Here is an 8660-nt window from a genome sequence, read left to right as displayed (position 1 = left end):
CCCAGAGAGCCCCGGTAGCTACCCACTGGTTTTGGGGGAGGGGGTTGGTGGGCCAAATTGATAATGGGTAACCTATAAGGATAAAATTTCTATGCTTCTTCTCATTTCCTATAACCCATCATCCCATAAAAATTTCTCAGATATAGGATACAATTTTTATATAAATTCAAGCAAAGAGAATGGGAGTGCAGAAAGATTCTTCACTTACCCAGCAGCCCCTTCGTCCTTCCTCAGTGTCAACCTCCTTTTCTCACTTTTGATACTAGGCTGGTGTAGGGGAAGGGATGTTTTTGTGCCAGAAGTTACCCTGTTATAGATTATAGGAGGTTAAAGAACCATGACTTAGGGGGAGTGGGATGCCCTATCACTATGACTCTTCTCTCCTCTTCTGGAGAATAGAGTGATACGAGCAGAAAACTTTGTCACAGGTGTTTAAAGTTGAGGCATTTCCCTTAGAATCACAGGTATTCTGCATCTTCCAGGCTCAATTAGCTTCGTTCACCCAGGAGCTCCGCTGCTACTGAAGCTCACACTTGGCAGGGACTTGAAGGAAGGAGCCAGAGAGTCTGTTGGCTTTCCTGAACTGCGAGCAAAGTACCAGTAGTGGAGCCTGGGAAAGAGGTATCAGGTCAGTGCACGAAAGTGAAGCATAGGAGGTCTTTCTGAGCATTCTCTAAATATTTCAGTTGTATCCAAGTTCTACATGTGCTACTTCAGCTTCCTGTGTACAGGGTAGATGCTTAAGAGAGGCTTATTGAAAAGGCAAATGTAGTCAGATTTTGAAGTAATTACTTAGCTTTCGCTATACCTATACATATTTCCTTTAGAGGAGATAGAGACATAGAACTTTGTTGATCTTCAGGACTTCTCAAATCACATTGTAGCTGGGCTACAACCATTATATACAGAGAGAATACTCTGTTTGGACAAAAGCAAGCACCATCTATACCATGCTGTTATGCCAGCAAGCATAGGGCAGGTTTACTCTTGCTTCAGTCAGATGGATAAAGAGAGTTCTGGAGTTTCCAGTGGATTTTATAGGCATTTACACTCTCAGGGAACCAGGCAGGGAGGCTGACAGGCAAGGAGGTGGGCACAGGCTGGGCAGGGGTCAACAGGACAAGGGGGTTGGGACGAAGGTAGGCAACTCCCAGCCCCACCACAATCTCTACACTTTCTCTCTGGGCATCATCTCATGTGCTCACCTCTCCTATAGCCATACTGCTCATCCTCTTGTAGCCATTGTCCATTGCTAAGTGACGCCACCCTTATAGCACTGGCATCTACACTCAGGTGTGCACACTTATGCATGCACCCACACTTATACCCCGCAATCAGCCATACGCACTCTGCACCACGTTCCCAAGAGTCTCCTGCATTAACCTGATCAAGGCTACAGGTGAAAGCTACAGAGGCTAGTGGCATAAAAAGGCTGATTAATTCACTTACCCTACACATGCTATAAATGACTGATGGAGTGTTTGAGTTTCAAAGAGGTGAAGTTGACTTATTGAGCTTCTCTAGTAGGACAAGGAGGAAAGTGAGAACATAACTCAAATGTACTCTTTTTTCACTAAGAAAATAACTTTCAATCCCCCTTGGTTACAATGAGATAATGGAAATTCGATTTGTTTGACACCTCTGTATATGATGACTCCAAAGATGATCAGTTCATCTTAAGCAGGAAAATGGAAGTACCATTATGGTGACTCATCAGAGGCAAGATGCCTGCCCCTAACTAAACTGTATTTCTAAGAACTTCACAGAGAATTATAACAATGTTAATTATTATAATACTTTGCATATGTTCATGATTAGATCCTGCAACGTCTCATCTCATCTCTTCTGCGTTTCCATGGTACATTTCCTTTGAATACAAGTGTCTTTTTCATTTTTATGAAATGCTAAGTACTACAATGGTTTTTTCTGCACATTCATTTTCTTTCTTGAAAACAATTTTTTTTTAAAGATTGCATTCATTGATTTATAGAAGTATGCTTTATTTTTAATGACACTGTATCCAAGTTGTTGCTAGCCAAGCCTTAATTATGTTCCGGCTTTCTGTCTTCCCCCCCCCCTCACCCCCCGCTATTTTTCTGTCTTTTTTTTTTTTTCTGTCTTGTAATTATAAATAGTGTAATGTTCAAGTTGACTGGCTTGCATTTAGGACTTTCCCCAAAGGCCCTAGTGGAGGACCTGGGGATGAGCCAGTATTTCACAAGTTTGGTTTGTACATGCACCTCAGAGGTTTCCCAAGTCTCCAGTCTGCCAAGTTGGCTTAGCAATCTCCCAAAACCACTTCTCCCACTGTGCCCTGCCCCTTGGACTTCCAGGGGATCTATTCAATTGAGCCCTTGTCTTCTAAGAAGTCCAGGTATGCTGGTATCTGAGGCGTAGCTAAATAAACCCAGCAGGGAGTGGGGAACTGCCTGTGTTCCCACCATCAGAAGAGCCATTGCCCTCATCCATCTTTCATCACAATTCCCAGCAAACATAAAGCACTTGGTTGCAGAGGAAAAGGCACATTCCCTGGACTCCTGTTCTGTGAGCACCCGAAATATGCTTAACCAACAGACACATAAACATGGATTATATAACTGGGAAATGCTAGCGGCAGTATTGCATAATGGTGGTGGTGGAGCTGGTGATAGTGTGCGCATGTATTTCAAAGCTGTGGAAGTTGAGGCAATTTTTCTAGGCCTTTTGTCTATTCCAAAACTGTAGGAAAAGACTGGCCATAACTTAAATGGAGCCCTTAGCCAGTACCCCTCTCTGTCCATGTCTGTACGCTCCCCCTCTCTCGAACTTTTGTTAAAAATGGTGAAAACCCTGTAGTAAAGCTGTGTGCATTCGTACTATTGATTTAGTAGAAGCAGAGATATAACTATCTTACATATGCTTTTCTTTCTCAGTATATCTCCTCCATCTTCCAGTGTCCTTTTCAGTCCCCTTCTGTCTGTTTTTTCCCCTCCCCTCTCTTCCATTCTTAATCTCTGAAAATATCTCTTATAGGTGAGAGAGAGAGATAGCTTTTCTGACTTTCTTTTCATTTCCAAAGAAACTAAAAATAGATCTACCATATTATCCAGCAATTCCATTTCTAGTTATCTACTTAAAAGTAGAAAACATTAATTCAAAATTATATCAACAATCCTATGTTCATTTCAGCACTAGTTGTAATAACCAAGATATGGAAACAACCTTTGTGTCCAACAAGTTAAGTGGAAAAAGAAGATATGATAAATATGCAACGTGGAGTACTACTCAGCTATTAAAAAGATGAGCCACTGCAATTTCTAACAATAAATATATGAATGGAATTGGAAGGGATTATGCTAAGTGAAATAAGTCAGGAGGAAGACAAATACTGGATTTCACTTACCTGTGGACTATAAAGAAACAAAGAAAGGAACAGACAAAACCAAACCAAAACATGCACTTGGACTGATTGCAGAACTGTGGTGTGTGGAGAAAAGGATGAAGGAATCCAATGGACTGTGGTGGAGGGCTACGAGTGCTTTGGTGGTTGGCATGGGCTAGTAATAATAATATACATTTGAAGAAGTATAAACCTGTATTCTTAAAATAAATACACTGTTGTAAGCCAATGTTGCCCCAATGAAAAACAGGTACCATGCAAATGAATACTTATGTGCAAGTGCTTTCAATATATTATCTAATTGAATTTTCATGCTAACTACAAGCTGGTATTATTCCCATTTTACAGAAGAGAAAGCAAAATTCATCAAAGTTAATCAAATGGAACCAGATATCTGGGATTTAAATCTGTCTCTGCTATGTACTAGCTAAGTGAGCTTGATCATATTGCTTACCTGTCTGTGTCCTGGCTATCATAATTTTTGTTCTAAAAAGTTACATGCCTGTATCCCACTTGCCAAGATTCTGTATTTGACTCATCTGTTAGATGTCTTAAGTACAATTTGCTAATTTGAGAGAATCAGCCCAGCTGCACCCTAGGACACTTTTCTTTCAATGGAGCTCATGCACTTAAAGATTTTGGAAAGATTAGACTGGTAGACATACCAGTCATTTTATATCTAAGTAAACAAGCAAAAAATATACCTACTTAGTGTAACAGCAATACCAGATGCTAAAAATACAGTAGTGAACAAGAAGACATGGCATCTGTTTTGTAACTATCATTTCAATAGTGGAGGCAGACACATTGATCACATTATCACACAAATAAACACAAAATTCCAACTGTGGTTAAGTGCTACATTGTATCTAATGGATAGGATCATGGTATTATAAGTGAGGGAAGCAGTGTAGAGAAGTGACGAAGCAAGAAAGATCGGGGGAAAAGGGGGGGTTAGTTCTCAGAAAGAGAAAAGGAACTTGCTAGAAAATGAAATAGCTTTCATCTTATAGCAGAAGGGAGTGGGACAAATAGAAGAACTGGAGGAAGGTGAGAGTAGCCAGAGTAGGTGGAATAAGCAGTATGTGGCAGGCTATGGTCAATATATCAGGCTATCAGGCACTGTGTTTGGGCACTCAGGCATCTGACACTCTTCTATCGTACTATACAGGGCAGTGCTGGCGTATCAAAGATTTGCAGGGCATTTTCCATCATGTTGCTACCATAATGTGTTCTCATAACATCACTTATATCATTTATTCTAACTTACAGTTTTAGGATATATGGTAATCTAATGCATTCTCAGCACCATGAAAATGTCTATTTTCAGAGTTTGCCATGGGAAGTTTTCAAATAGTAAAGGGGGAAATAGAGTTTTGTATACATAAAGGAGGAATTTATACTGTTGCTAGCCATCTTTCTCATAGACTCTTAGCCATTTTCTGATCTCTTTTCTGTTCCTCTAAACGTTACCACTTTCTAGGGTTCTGCTCAGGTGGTGGTGCCAAGGTAGAGTTGCCAGCAACAGGAACTTCAATTAGTTGGGGTAGGGACTAGAACTGTAAGGAGCAGGAAGAACCAGGTGAGGAGGGCAAGTCTGTTCTTAGAGCTCACCCAGAGGGTCCAAAGCTGAGCATGGCAAGCTTATGGGTGCATGCAGGGCCACAAATAGGAGACAGTTCCAAGAAGGTCTACGAGCCAGGTATGCAAAGGAACTGTCCTCAGAAGTGAAGAGCAAGGGCAGGAGTGAAGTGAGAGGGCTCAAGGCAATTGCTTCAAATGAGGCCCTGAGGTCTACCACTCGTTTCTTTTGGCTGCTTGCCACACAGTGTGTGGGTGAGTTGGCCCAGTATAATGGCATGGGGCCGGGACTTCCCCCGGTTTGCCCAGTAGAGAAGTTGTGACCTGCTTGCAGGCATTCTTGAGGTGGGAGACTGGTTCCCCCCAGCACTGTGCCAATCCTCAGCCTTTCTCTTACACCAGCTCCTGGAACAGGCCTCTGTGGAACTGAGTTTCAGCAAATCCTCTTCCCCTAATTTGTGGTTTCACATAAGTGCATGGGACCATAGAGAGGATCAGACAGTCAGCGCTTAACCAAGAGTGCTGGACCCATCTACTCTCTATGTAGGCATGGTTATTAGAGTAGAGAAGTCAAAGAGGTCTACAATTTCTTGAACTGTTAACGGGCCCAGCAAGATCTCCAAAGCACTAAGCAAAATATGACGTAAATCAAGAAGCAGTAGTGGTCAGTAGCTAGTGTGTGAAATTAAAGATATACAGAACTGAAATAAAATCCCAGTTCTGCCATGTGATGCTTGTGTGGTACTAGATCAGTCATTCAACCTTCCTGTGCCTCAATTTCCACAGTTGGAAAATGTAGGTATTAATATTTGTCACATAAGGTTGTAGAACAGTTTAGATGAGTGTGTGTGTGTGTGTGTGTGTGTGTGTGTGTTTAGCACTATGCCTAGCATAAAGTAAACATTCAATAATTGGTGGTGGTTATTTTTATGGGGCAGAAAGCTCAATGTGATCAGCTACCTGAATATTCTTTACCAGTGCTTAACATCTACAGGAGTTAAGATGGTCATTAGTAAAGTAGAAAAGTGGCAAGGATAGATATTGTCATTGCGTGGTTCGGTTAAAGATGTGTTCTAGGTGCAGAAAAGTTCTGAATGGGCAGTCAGTGGTAGTGACTTGGGAAAATCAATCATGTTGCTATACAACATGTGCTAGCAGAGATGTAGTCTGATAGCCCTTGGCAGTGGCCAATGTCTGCCTTATTGGGAGCTAGCTCCTGGGTTTGGCTGGGCAAAATATAAATGGATTGATCAGGAATAGGAACACCCAGAAGTTGAATGTAGCCTTTGTCTAGGAAGAACTAAGATGGTCAAGTCTGGAGATCAGTGCGAAGATAGACACAGGTTGCAGAGCCAAGGACAAGAGGCAGATATCCATAGGGACCCGAACTGAGTGAATGAGGAGCCAGAACAGAAGCAAAGAATTTAAGTTCAAGGTGATTGCCATGAAAAGGGCCCTGAGGGCTGGAATTTGGCTTTGCTGGCTGCCAGCTAATAGTATGTGGGTAGGTTGGCTTGAGTTGTTTGGTATGGGTTGGAGCAGACAGTCATTAAAATCCTGTTAGATATATATAACTTCTACTTTACAAGGAAGGAAACCAAGAGGTAAAGATGCCAAGCAATTAGTCTTATGCCACGTGGGTCATCACTAGCAAGTATGGAAATGTGTGACTGAACCCTAAGAGGGCAGTTGAAGTAAAAACAAAACAAAATAAAAAGAAGCAGTTTCCTCATGAGAATGGAATGGGAGCAGAAGCTACAAGCACATGAGAAAGTCAGCAGTTGCTATACCTTCTGAGATTTTTGATTAGGTTTGCCATATCGTGAAGGATGCAGTATGACCTAGAGGTTAAGGAATACATTTGGAGTCAGATTGCTTGGGTTCAAAATCTAGTTCTGCCACTAATCAGTTATGTGGACTGGAGCAAATGTTTAGCCTCTAAGTCCCACAGTTTTCTCATCTGTAAAACAAGCAACTAATATTACTTACCACTCTATGTTGTGCGTAGCTAGTTAATGCCAATTTAGCACTTAAAAAAGTGACTCATAATAAACACTAATTTTTAGATATTTATATGAATATTAAAGTATTGCAAGGATTTATAATGCACATAAACATATTTCACACAATGTCTGCACATAGTAAGTACTCAATAGATTAATTACTTTTATTACTATAAATATTCTACCTCAATTAAAATGATGTAAGCATTGGTCTCAGAAGAAATGAAGCAACTGCAAAATCCATGGTGGAGAGAGCTTTATGCTCAAAATCTGAGAGGAACCAATTCTTCCCCTGATTCTTCTCTGTGATACACTATATATATGTATGTATGTATATGTATATACATATATACATGTATGTGTGTGTGTGTATTTACATCATTCTTCATTTTGTACATTTTCTCATCTCAGTTGTAATCCCCATGGACTTCACAGCATCACTTCACCCATGTGCCATCGCCATAGTCCCATGTGCTCTTCCTGCCCCCTTTTTGATCCTGTTCCCCTCTCCTCCCCTGTAGAATGTCTCTGGTTTATAATTGTTAATTGATGTTAATTTTTACTTTATTACCATTACTTTTTTTTTTCCTGGCCCCTTACAGGAAGAGTCTGACACATTTTTTAATTGCAAAAAGGTGGGCTGTCCTAGGAGATGAAGTGCTTTCCTCATTGTAGGCACTAAAGCATAGGCTTGTTAACTGTTAGGCAGGGCGGCTGTATGGTGAACTGACAATAATGACAATTATCAGTGATATAGGTACTCATATTATGCTCCTTGAAGATAAGGAAATTGAGGTACAAAGCAGTCAAGCTTTTTGTCATGATCCCATAGTCAGTATGTGGTAGAGGTCCCATGTAACTCCCTGGTATTCTGATGTGACACATAGTGGATTCTGGGAGACACAGAAATTATAACAAATAAGATTACTGGTTCCTGTTTCCTTTTTTCCAAGATGAAGGGAAATGGTGGTGGGTACTGATTAAAGGATTTAAAAGCAAAACTAATAATAAAAAATAAAAGACAGTGAGGCTAGTAGTAATCAAAAGACAAAGTTGATGATCTCACCATTTTGGTGGGCAGCTTCAGAAACTTGAATCTAACGTCATGGAATCACAAGTACTTTACTCTTTCAGGAGTCCTCAGGGGACCTCAGAATCATAACTGGTGCAGAACTGGTGATTGGACACACAAGTGCCTGCACAAAATTTTTCCGCCTATTCCAGGTGCAGGAAGCTAACTCGAATTTCACTTACTATAGTGGATCTATTTCAGTAGTCTTCATTTTGATCTCATGCCAGAATTGTGTTCATGGCAGAAGGAGAAAGGAAGAGAGAGGATTCCTGGCATGTTTGGAAACCGGAATAAACAACCATATTTATTCACTCAGTAAATTTGATTACTTGGCTGGAAAAACAATTTGAAGTCAGACAGTAGCAAGAATTGAAGAAAGTCAGTAAGAAGGACTTGATTATAGAGGGCTTTGATACAGAAGTCTCTCAAAAAACAAAAGCCCAGGACCAGACAGTTTCACTAGTTACTTCTACCAACTACAAACGCAAACTGATACCTATACCTCTCAAACTCTTCTAAAAGATTGAGAAACAGGGAATACTTCCAAACACATTTTTATGAAGCTAACAATACCCTGATACCAAAATCAGACAAAAATATCACACAAAAAAAAACCACAGATGAA

This window comes from Condylura cristata, unplaced genomic scaffold, assembly GCF_000260355.1.
Source record: "Condylura cristata isolate star-nosed mole 26May11 unplaced genomic scaffold, ConCri1.0 scaffold00019, whole genome shotgun sequence".
NCBI lineage: Eukaryota > Metazoa > Chordata > Mammalia > Eulipotyphla > Talpidae > Condylura > Condylura cristata.
The sequence above is the reverse complement of the archived record's forward strand: the minus strand, read 5'-3'. Positions refer to the sequence as shown.